The following is an 11,975-nucleotide window of genomic DNA, read 5'->3' on the forward strand; positions in this document are numbered from 1 at the left end:
AAATGCTCAACAGTCATTGGTAAAATGTGAATTAATGAGATACCACTACACACCTACTAGAATGACACCACCCAATGCTGGCAAGCATGGGGAGCAATTATAAGTCTCATACATTGTTGGAGACAGTGTAAAATGGTACAACCACTTTGAAAAACTATCAACTTATAAACTTGAACATATGACTCAGCAATTCCATCCCTAGGTCTCTACTCAGAGAAAGGAAATAAATGTCCAGTAATACACTGGTAAATGTTTAGCCACTAGCTCTAAAATAAATTAAATAATTAATAAAAATAAAGAATTTTAGAAGCCCTGACTTGTAGCATTGCCTATTTCTGTGGTATACATACTCCTATCTTGGCCACTTTTAAGCCACCAACATAATATCGCTGAACACAGAGTTAGGAAGAAATGTACACTATCCACTCTAGTAAGTCAGTGCGAGCCAGATCCAGCATATACCTGCGTGTGTCCAAAACTATTTTTATTGATTGTTTTATTCACAATAACAAAAAAATGGAAACATCTCAAATACTCCACAACAGAAAAATGGATGAACACATAGTGGAATATTCATATATTTGAATACTACTCAGCATTGAAAAGAAATGCACTACTGACATATGCAAGAATATAGATGAATTTCAGAAACGTTATACTGAGTAAAAAAAAGATACAAAAGAGTATACTGTATGATTCAATTAATATGAAGTTCTAAAATAGGCAAAACTAATTTGTGGTGATAGAAATCAGAAGAGCAACTGCCTCTTGTGGTTGACAGTCAACTGGGAAGGGCCTCAAGAGAGTTTTCTGGAGTGATGGAAATATGCTCTGTCTTAATAGCAGTGTTGGTCATATGTGTGTACATATTTCTCAAATCTCATCAAACCGTACACTAAAGAGATGCGCACTCACTCTACGTAAAGTCCAATAAAAAATTTGTCAAACTTCAGTCTTGCTTTTGTTATTCTTTCTCAACCAAGATTTTCTTTAAAAGTTGTAAAAATATATCTGGACAGATAATAATATGTGAAAATGTTTATAAATAAACTCAAACCATAAAGGACTGGCCTTGGATACAACGTTAGAAGTGTTAAGGCCGTTGGAATATGTGAGAATTTTAAATTGATTTTGAAAGTTTTAGGGCTTAATTACCTTAAATGAAGGGAAAAAGGTCACAGTAAGTTTGTCAGAGTTTCAAGTATACATTTTTTATGCTCAGTGTTTTTATTTTATAACTGGGTAGGGTAATGTCAGTGTTTTAAGTAATGCCACAAATATTCAAGTATTGGATGATAAAACAAAATGCAATTCATGAGTTTCCCAAGTGACCTGTCCTTTTCATAGACGTTACTTTATTTGTTTATAGGTGTAATCTTTATAAAGTGGAAGTACAAAGTGAAATATGAAAGAGAAATTCATGCCCTCCTCGTCTGTCGGAGGCCCTTGGCCATCGCAGATACGTATTTTCTCTTTCATCTTTTCCAAGTCAATCTTTCTGTCCACTCATCCAAACGTATCGGTCAAGGTTAAAGGAAAACAGCATGGATCTATACTTAGATGAGAGACTTAAAGAGGTACTTGCAATAAGCTGTTGTAACTACTATTGTTACAAGTGGTTTTGTTGGATTACAGAGGGAGACCTTGAAGTCTTTCCAACATGAATCCAATTCAAAACATGTTTTCCCCCAACTAGTAGATCTTAACTTCCTTAAACACATGGGCATTTTAAGTGCAATGTGAAACCTTTCAAGTTGTTTTATATTCATTTATGCTTGTCAAAACATCATTTTCAAGTAATTACTTATATGCAAATGTTCTCCTCAGATTTCCCCTTAAGGAAGCTAAAGTTAAAAGGCCAAATTGTAGTCAGACTATTTAATTCAGAGTTGTAATATGATCAAATCTCATTTTAAAATATATTTTCCCCTAGAGCTTTAGAATATATACTTCCTTCATCCCACCTCCCCATTCTGTGTCATCCTTCAAGATCGTATTAATCTGTTAATTTTGCAGATTTTTAACGCAGTAGTTGTGTGGACATCACAGAGTGTACTTACACAAACCTAGATGGTCTAGCCTACTACACACTTTTGCTATAAGGTACTAATCCTATGGGACCACTGTCATAGAGGCAGTCCATTGTTGATCAAAATGCAGTTACGTGGCACATGACTGCATAAGAAATGCATACTACATGTAATGGAAGTCTTTGCCTTAGCAAAATATTTCAGGCAGCCATGTTCTCCATTTTCTTTTACCTGGAAGTGGAAGAGAGATGAGTTGCCTATAACTGATAGTCTCTGCATCAGTCCTTGCTCCCTTACCATCTGGTTTTGATCAATGGGAAGCAACAGATCAGAGATTGATGGTGAGAAGAGAGAGGTCAGGGTAATAACCTGCCTACTCTCTCCCTGCCTTCTTGTGGTTATGGCAGTAGTTGCCAAAAGCCATCAGGCAGCCCATGTCAGACAGCCTCTCTTCCCAGAACTCAACCTCTTCCCAGGCTTGGCAACACTATTCCATCCTCTTGACCCTTCAGGTCTATGAATGGAACAGCTTCTCATTGTTACAAAAACTTAACTGCTTCACCATCCCTTGTTGTACTGTACCCTTGCCCATACCTCTGTAAAAACTCCTTTCATTAGTTCTCTTCAGGGCATCTTTTTAAGGGTGCCATCTGTTTCCTCCTTGAAAACAAACTGACACAGTGATTGGTGATTGGCTACTGATTGGCATGACCTGAGGAAATACACCCTCAGTGTAGATTTTGGATGGGTTCCCGATGCCCCAGATAATCTCTTTAACAAGAGGAAGTATGCTGTAGGTATGCTATGGCATGCAAAGGCACTATGCTAATGCAGATTATCTCCAGTTGCAGCACGGGACAAGGGACAAGAGAACAAGGCATGGGAGAGCAAGCAGCTGGACATTTACTGTTATCACTACAATGAGGATGACAAACCATGGGCGTGATATAGCCACTTCTGACTGCCTTGGAGACCTTTAAAAAGAAGATAAACTTAAGCCTTAAACATCCAAGTCAAAGACTGAGGGGAGACTCAGAATGCCTCTACGACATCCTTAAAGAAAATCCTTGTTTCATGTACCTGTAAGAAAGACGTGGTTAAGATCTTACCCAAGACCTGATTGCATAGGTTGCAGAGTTGCAAAAACAGTTAAATAAGCAATCTCATCAAGTTATGCTAAGGTAAGTGCCATGGTTAGGAAGAAATGGAACTCTGAAACAGTATGAGGATTTTTGGCAGAAACAGATCATGCCGAGAACTCTAAAATCCCCAAGTCTGTCTGAATTTTCCTTGCCAACTGAAGCAGCCTTTCATTTTCTGTAAGGGAACAGACTTCCTCTGCATAAAATAATTTAAAAGATTTCACCTACTGCATTTTCTTTCAAGAAAGGGTACCAATTCCCCTCAGGATCCACCCTATTTCTCCCCGCTGATTCCAGATCCATAGTAGATCCCTGTAGAGTGTGAACAGAAAAGGTCTGCTCCAGGAAGAGAAAGCATAGACACGAAAGAAATTGCAGGATCTTTTGCAGGGAATTTATCAGGACTACTAATTTTAGTGGCAATTCTAGAGACCTTGCATGCAAGTGGATTCCAAGAGTGTCAGAACAAGGAGAATGAAATATACATTGATTGGGCCAAATTCATCGATATGGGTGCACATCCCTGAGATTTGGGATTTAATGTGTTGCTTCAAGCACTTGGCATTTGTGCCAACAATTTGCTGAGTGGTTAAAAGAAGCTTGACTCAATGGTAGCCTATAGCTAATATGGCTGAGATGCCAGAATGTGTCTGGCATACTGTAGAGAAAGGAATGCAAGTCTTAAGGATGTGAAAATATTGGAACGAACCTATTATGTTCAATCTGCTCACTCACTCTCTAATGATACCCTCCAGATGGACTGGTGGACCCTTCTTCCCCAAGATATTCACTGGTAAAGGCAATGCTAGCATCTTTGAAAAGAAGGTTCTGGTTTGCCCCTAGGACTGGTAGAGATACAATGCCTAAGCCTGGCACACCAAGCAACTACGTAACCTGATCTTCCTGTCGTGAACTGGATGTTATCTCTTCCACAAACCATAAAGTTGAACTTGTACAGCATTATTCTGTTATTACAAGAAATGGTGTATGAGACCAGGGGTAAGCAAGTCCATAAAGAGCAAACAAATTACATAAGCAAATGGCCCAGCACCCCACTAGGCTCTGGTAACAATATTCCCCCTCTTGGACCCTTCAGACCAAAGAGTGACAAACGTGTCTCACTATTGCCAGTCCCTGGATACCTCACCATCCTTTTGGAATCTTTTGCCCTATGTATGCCTTTGTAAGTAATCTCTTTACTAGAGTCTTTTTCAGTTAAACTCTTTTGAGTGAGTGAGCTATCTGCTACCTGCTGGGGACTGATTCACTGTACAAAATATCCCTGAGTGCCCATGTGAGAGTGAGTGTGCAAGCACATACACTCACACACATAATATTCCCATTGTCCAGGATTATGCCAAAAGGAGAAAAGGAGCCTGAATGAATGGAGAGAAATAATGTGCTGTTGTGGAAAGGAGCTGATCTCTGGAGTTACCTCTCCTGAAATTTAATACCCAAGTCATTATCCTTTGGTTAATGGGTAACAGGAAAGTAAATCCCGTGCCTCTCTGAAGCACAATTTCTTAATCTGTAATAAAGAAAATGATACTATCTCATCGAGTCATTGTGATGATTAAATTTAAAAATTTATAATAATGTACAATGAACCTAGAATACTGCATGTATAATAAATGTTATTTCATTAGTTGTAGAAGTATAGTAGAGGATCATTTATCCAGGAATCTAAACACCGGAAGCATCCAAACTATGGAATTTTTGTCAAAGCATTTGCTTTATGAGCATTCATCTTTTTTAAAAAACCATAGCAGTCTAATAACTGAAGAACAACTTGCTATGGTGCATCTCGCATGGTTACAGTGAATTTCCACCAGACTGCAAAGGGCCATCCAGTGTCACAATCCACACTGTCCTCACAGCATGGTGGCAATCAGAGTGGATGAGCTCAGTGACATCTGGGTAATGTGGCTGTTACAGCATGACTTGTGAGAGAGCTGGTAAAGAACATGGCTGTTCTTTACATGTTTTACCAAGTCATTTTATGATCATTCTTCTTGAAGGCAAAATATCAAAATTCTGGGAATAATTAATTGAGAAGAGGTTGGGGTCCTTGACACTCCAAATAAAAAAATATCTACCTTATCTGCTTTGCAATAGCTGGCTGCTGAGGAAATCTATACTCACCTTGAAGTATGTAAGGGATTATTTCTCACCTAAAAGAACTACAAACGCCTAATGAGATAATTGTATTTTTATTTAATTTAGTTTAGCCCTGTCTTGCTACTATGAAAGGATTTGAGACAGCTTATAAAAATACACAAATGAGAAAAAAATAAATAGATGAGCCAATCTGAGTGAAGGGGAAATAAGGATAGGAAAATCAAATAAAGCCAATGGAAAGTCATAAACTACTATGCACTTATTGAAGCTGGGCCACAAGTATGTCTCTAAACTTTCTGGTAGCTGAAAAGAGGGAGAAACATTACTGGTTACAGGATTCACAGAGTGGATGAGCTTAAAATAAATCAGTTGCCCAGGAGACACAGCATTTCCTAGTAATGAAAACTGAGAGCAATTTCTCACGGATCAACATAAGGGAGACTACGGGAGATTATGTCCTTCACAACCTTCTCTACAATAAATACGATAGTGAGTGTCATCTCATATAACTATTTCATGTAACTTTCCTAAATGTATTCAGTAAAAGCTATTCTATGAAGGTCAAATCATGTAGTCAAAGTTCACAGAATATGTGTGGTCTTGTCGGAGGGGAGAGTAAAATTGGAACACCTATAAAGAACTAATGAACTACGCATCCACTGTTAAGAATTAGCAGAGAATTCAAGTTGATATTCTTATGATCCCATAGAATAACTTGGTGGGTGGAGATTTGATGTTGCTGAACTAAGGACAAATCCATATGCTTTGATCATCAATGAATGATGGAGGGTAGGTTTACCCGCATCCAAGAAAGTTAAGAAACCAACTAAGACATATGGCTGACCAAATGGCCATCCTGTGTTTACAAGAGGTAGACCGAGGATTTACAAGGAAGAGCCATGATTTAACAAAAGAAATCTTGTAAAGAAATCATTGTTACAAATATTCTGTTGCTCTTTTCCTTTTATTTCCAATTTGTACTCTTTAAGAAGCTTTTTGAGTGGAGGCTGAGCTGGCACAATAGGTTTCCTAAGTATGTGGTTTTTCCTTTCTTCTTTCTTTACTCTGACATTAATCGATCATCCATTATAGGTCAAGTAGTGTGTTGGGTAGTGGGAATACAATGATGGGGAAGACATAATTATTGCCTTAAAAGTCTAGAAGGAAAGACATATATGGAAACACCAGTCCCAATATAATCTGCAATACTATAGGAGTAAACAAAAAGAGCACTTTGCTTTCCTTGAAAAAGAAATTCAGGGGAAATTTCATAGAAGAGATGACTAAGATGAATTTTGAAAGATGGATGAGAGTTTGCTGAGTGAAGAGGAGAATGTGCTTCAAATACAGGAAATAGTCCACGGAAAAGCACAAAGTGAGCAGCAGTGCTTCAAGCACAGAGCACAGCCTGTGGAAAGGCACAAAGTTGAGAAATGTGTGGCGAATTTGGGCAACATCCGTAATTCAGCAAAGAAGATGTACCACGACAGTTAAGGAAAGAAGAGGGACTGGAAGGCAGGGGCTTTGAAAGCTATGCAAATTGAGCCATTCAAAGATGTTAAATAAGGAAATGACACCATCACACTTGGCTTTTAGAAAGACCTCTCTGGCAGCAGCTCATGGCAATGGTGGTACAACGTATTATATAATATAGAATGTAAAACTGGTGTGACTATGCGATCAATTAGATTGATAGGGAAGGTTAAAGAAAAAAACGTAATTGAGAATAATCTGCAGGTTTCCAGCTTGGGCAATTGTGTGAATAATGATGTTATTCACAAAGATAAGAGAAAATCAGGAAATGCGAGTCTCAATTAACAAGTTTAGATTGGGTTTATTGAGGATGAAATGCTTGTGGAAGATCCAAGAAATCCTGTCTTGTAGGACACTGGAGAGATAGCAAGACTGAAGAGATCTGATGGTAATTAAAACACAGGTGTGTGCATAAGGTTGTAAAGGGGAGGATATAGACTCACGGACAACGTCAGGACACACCTGTGTTTAAGAAGAATAAGAACCCAGAAAAGAAACCAATGAGGACTGGTCAGGCAGGAAGAGAACCCGTTACTAGAGAAGGGAAAATATCATAAAAGAAGAAGTCTGTAGCTCTAAATGCCAAGTAGTAAAATTAAAAATGAAACAGGCCAATTGGCTTTGGAAATTAGATTTTGGGTGACCATGTTTAACAATGTGCATTCAAATACAGTTAATGAACACCTTACCTACTCGGAGGCACTCTCATAGGAGCTAGGAATATAGCAATGAAGAAAACAGACAAACTCCCTTTCATCATGAAGCTTACAGTCTCAACAATAAACAATAAATGTATTAACTACGTAAAAAGTAAATTTGACGTAATTTAGAAGATAAAAGAGTTACGTAAAAAATAAAATAGAGTAATAAAGTTGGGAAGGTGACTGGAGGGCATGGAGGAGGATGGTTCGGGTAGGTCTCATTGACGAGGTGCCATGTAAGTAAACACTTGAAAGAGGTGAGGAAGCAAGCCACGAGCCATGAGGATGTCTGGGGAAGAGCGTTTCAGACAGAGGAAATAGCTCGTGGAAAGGCTCCAAACCTGTCTGGCGTGTTTAAGAAATAGCGAGGAGGCCAGCATGGTTGGAGTGGTACAAGCAAGGAGAAAGCAATAGGAGACGAGGTCAGAGAGTTCAGGTCACCTAAGACCTTGTGGGCTGTTGCAAGGACTTTGACTTTCACTTTATGAAAAATGGTGAGCCACAGGAGGGTTTCAAGAAGAGAAACGGTGTGATCTGATTCCTGTTTTAAAGGTTTTCTCTGGCGGCTGTGAGGAAAATAGATTTGGTCGGGGCGGGGACACAGGTGCAAGGGTGGACGGAAGGACATCAGTTAGGAGGCTGTTAAAATCATCCAGGTAAAAGGTGCTGGTTCAGATCAGGTGGCAAGGTGGTGAGGAGTAAGTGGCTTATAGATATTTTCTCAAGATGCCAGCAGCATTTTCTGATGGATCAGAAGATGGCGTGAGAGAAAGAGAGGAGCCAACATTTTTAGCCTGAGGAACTGGAAAAGAGGAGATGCTATCAATTGAGTTGGGGAGAACATGGGTAGCAGGAGTTTGGGAGGAGCAGAAATAAGGAATTCAGTGTAGGACTTGTTAAGTTTGCTCTGCTGTTCTATATCCTAGTGGAGGTGGTGAACAGACAGTTGGGTATACAAATACAGATCCAGAGGAGAGATCTGGACCAAAGACATAAATGCAAGCTGTGGTCACATCCATGGTATTTTAATCCACAGGGCAGGCCAAGCTCATCAAGAGATTGAGTGTGGATGTGGAAGGGAAGAGGACTAAGGACTGACTCCTGGGGCCCTCCAGTGTTCGAGACTGGGGAGAATAGGAGGAACCAACAAAAGCACTTAGAGAAAGTGGTCAATGAGGTAGATAAAAAACCAAATGTGTGGCACAGATTACCCTCGCTATCCAAAAGTTTGTTTTACACACTTCACTTTTATGAAAGACCTACATTAGTACCTGTTTCCGCTAACAGAGAGAAATCCGAAGAGAATCTTTGCTTTTACGAGAAAAGGCAAAAAGCAAAAGTAGCGTTCAGCATTTGCTTTTTAGTCAGTCAGTCGCTACAGAAGCAGCTCACACCCTGAGCGACGGGAGTGGTACCGCCAGGCTCCTTCCCCAGGACTACACTCAGCATCAAGCTGCCATCGCTGTGAACTGTGCCTGTGAGCATCTGTGCTTGATCTCGATTTATTTCAAGAGGTTATTTTTGGGGTCTGGGAAGGCTCGGACATTTTCCTCAAATAAGTTAATGGTAATTGCTTCTTCGCTTTACACCATTCGACTTACGAAAGATTTCATAAACACACTCTACTTGAGGATAGTGGGGGAAACCTGTGTCCTTAAAATCAAGTGAAGAAAATCTAAGAGGCAGCTAGTAATCAGTCATCGTCGAATGTTGCCATTAAGTCCAGCAGGCTGAGGAATGAGAACTGACCGTTGGATTTAAGAACATCATTGGTGACGTTGACAAGAGCATTTCAGTGAAGAGTGAAAGGCAACAAGACCCTCTTTAAGGTGATTTTAAAAGAAAAAATTGCAGTAATTTTGTTGAAGTTTTTTGAGGAGTTTTGTTGCAAAGAGGAGCAAAGAAGTGATTAATTGGCAGAGTAAGTGGTGGCAGGAGGAGAAATTTTATTGTTGTCAAAGATGGGAGATGGGCACAGATTAGATTGCAGTGGATAGAAGAGTGAATGGAAGTTGAAAAAATAAAGGCAAAGAAAATAGATGATTGTTCCTGAAAGTTTGGTTGTAAAGGGATGGGGTGAAAGAAGGCACTAGCCGAAAGATTACTTGGGCAGAGGAAACGTTAGCTTCCTGTCTTTTTAAGATGTTTTCAAATGTTGAACCTGTGTTCGTGCTCAGAGGAAAGAGCCAAAGAAGATAGGGACAGAAAAAGAAAGTTGAAATGTAGCTCCCAAGAAGGTAGGAGGGTTTAGGGCACAGGTAGATGGCCGAGCCTTGAACAGATTGTGTGCAGCCCTTGAAACAGAGGGATGACAGTAAATATAAAGGTGGAGGTAGGTGGAGGTGTGTGCAGATGTGAGGACTGAAAAATGAGGGAGATTTCACTGGCTGGTTGCTATTTTGTTTGCAGAGTAGAAAAAAAGTCATCTCCTAAGAGTAAGGAGAGGGAGGGCGGAGATGTGGGAGGGAGACAGAGATGTGGAGGGCATGAAATCTGGAATGCCTTCTGCTGCCTGCTGAATACAGCTTGCTTTTCTCTGCCTAAGCACACGAACGTATACACATACTGACACAAAAATATAAATATGCAAATAGGTACAATACACCTAAATACAATTTCTCAAATACCCCATTAGAATTTCAGCCTTCTTTATTTTTAGCTATTATGTAGCATACACTAGGTGTGGGGCAGAATTCTAAGCTGGCCCCAGTGATTCTGACCTTCTCAGATTCAGGGCCTTGCAGAATCCCCTCCCCTTGGGTGTGAGCTGGATCAAGTGGCTTGCTTTCAACAAACAGAGTACAGCAAAAGTGGTGCAATATCGCTTCTGAGATCAGGTTATAAAAGACTGGGACTTCCATCCTGCTCACTCTTTCTTGCTTGCTCTCTGTAATGGAAACCAGCGGCCATGCTGTGTGTGGCCCACAGCCAACGGCCAGCAAGGAACTGAGGCCTTCAGTGCAGCAAGCTGTGAGGAACTGAATCCTGCCAACACGCGCGTGAGTGAGCGTAGAGGCAGATCCCTCCCCAGCTGAGACTTGAGGTGACCACACCCACTTTCCTGCAGGCTGTGAGACCCCCGAAAGCAGAGGAGCCACTCAGCCAAGATGAGGTTCCTGACCCATTGAAACAGTTACATAATAACTATTTTTGTTGTAAACCACTACATTTCGGGGTTATTTGTTACTCAGCAAGAGATAACTAATACACTCAGAAATTTTAAATTTCTGCTTCTAAATTCTGCAGGCCCCTTTGAATAATCAAAAGTTATTCCTGTCCCCAAGAATTTACTGTGGCAACAACCAAATACACTGTACAGGATGGGAACGGACAGGGTAGAAAGTGGAAAAGAAGTTTAAAGGAAAAGTGGGGAAATAGATTGAGGTGTAAGTCAGTACTCTCACCTCCGTGGGAGCTGGCATAGGACGTAAGATAACCCACAGGAGCACAAGAGTGAAGGAGAAAAATAGAGGGTTTTGAACGAAAGGAATGTGGGCGTGACGGGAACAAACCCTCTCCAACTTGCTAGGGACTTACTTAATGCTTATTGAAGGAAGGGCCGAATGAGTAACCCTCGCCAGTTACTAGCTGAGATTCTGCAACGCGCACACTGTTTGATTTCAGACTGTGAAATAGGAAATTACGATGCAGAGGCAAGTCAATTGCTCAGGCTAGCTCAGTGCCTTTCTAGTGGATCCGAGCACTGGATTAAGTTCTTTAGGGTTAGTGCCTTTGCTCTGCAAAACCACGCGATCTTTGAGTGCAACAGTGACAATATCATCGGTTTTTTGAACTTTAGGAGACTATATAGAGCATTTAGTATATCTATACATTCTGTCTAGTTATGATCCTTTTCTACCTCTTATTGGTTGTCTAGTCTGAGTAATACAGGTAATATTCCTTAGATAAATTAAAATAAGAACAGAGGTCCAGAGAAGCTAAGTGACTAGTTCAATGGAGCCAAACTGGACTTGAATCAAGAACTCCTTGAATAAGTCCTCTACACTGTCTGTATTTATGCAAAGAGAAAGGCAGAATATTTGGCCTGGAATTCTGACTTCACTTTGTTTTCAACATTTAAAGGGACCCTATTAGCCTCTCCTCTGAGTGTTAAGTCTCTTTATGATTCGGGTCATGGTTTACGGCATTGGGCATAGGGAAAATCACATGTCAGAAATAGAACTAACACTCCTGGAAAGAAAATTGCCGCTCATAGCTTCTTTTTTAAGATTATGAGATTCACTCTGGTGCTTCTGCCAGAAAAAGGAAGCAGATCTGGCTCTAAGAAAATTAAGTTTCAAAATTTAAAGCGATTTACTGAGTTATTAAGCTGAGAATATAAAAACCAAATTTAAATATCCTTCTTGACCTATATTCTAATCTGCCACAAAGATCCTAGCGGATTTTCCAAAGCAATTCAAAATGACCCACATCATCAAGACCCTCTATTG

The sequence above is a fragment of the Equus przewalskii genome, chromosome 3 (genome assembly GCF_037783145.1).
Source record: "Equus przewalskii isolate Varuska chromosome 3, EquPr2, whole genome shotgun sequence".
Lineage (NCBI taxonomy): Eukaryota > Metazoa > Chordata > Mammalia > Perissodactyla > Equidae > Equus > Equus przewalskii.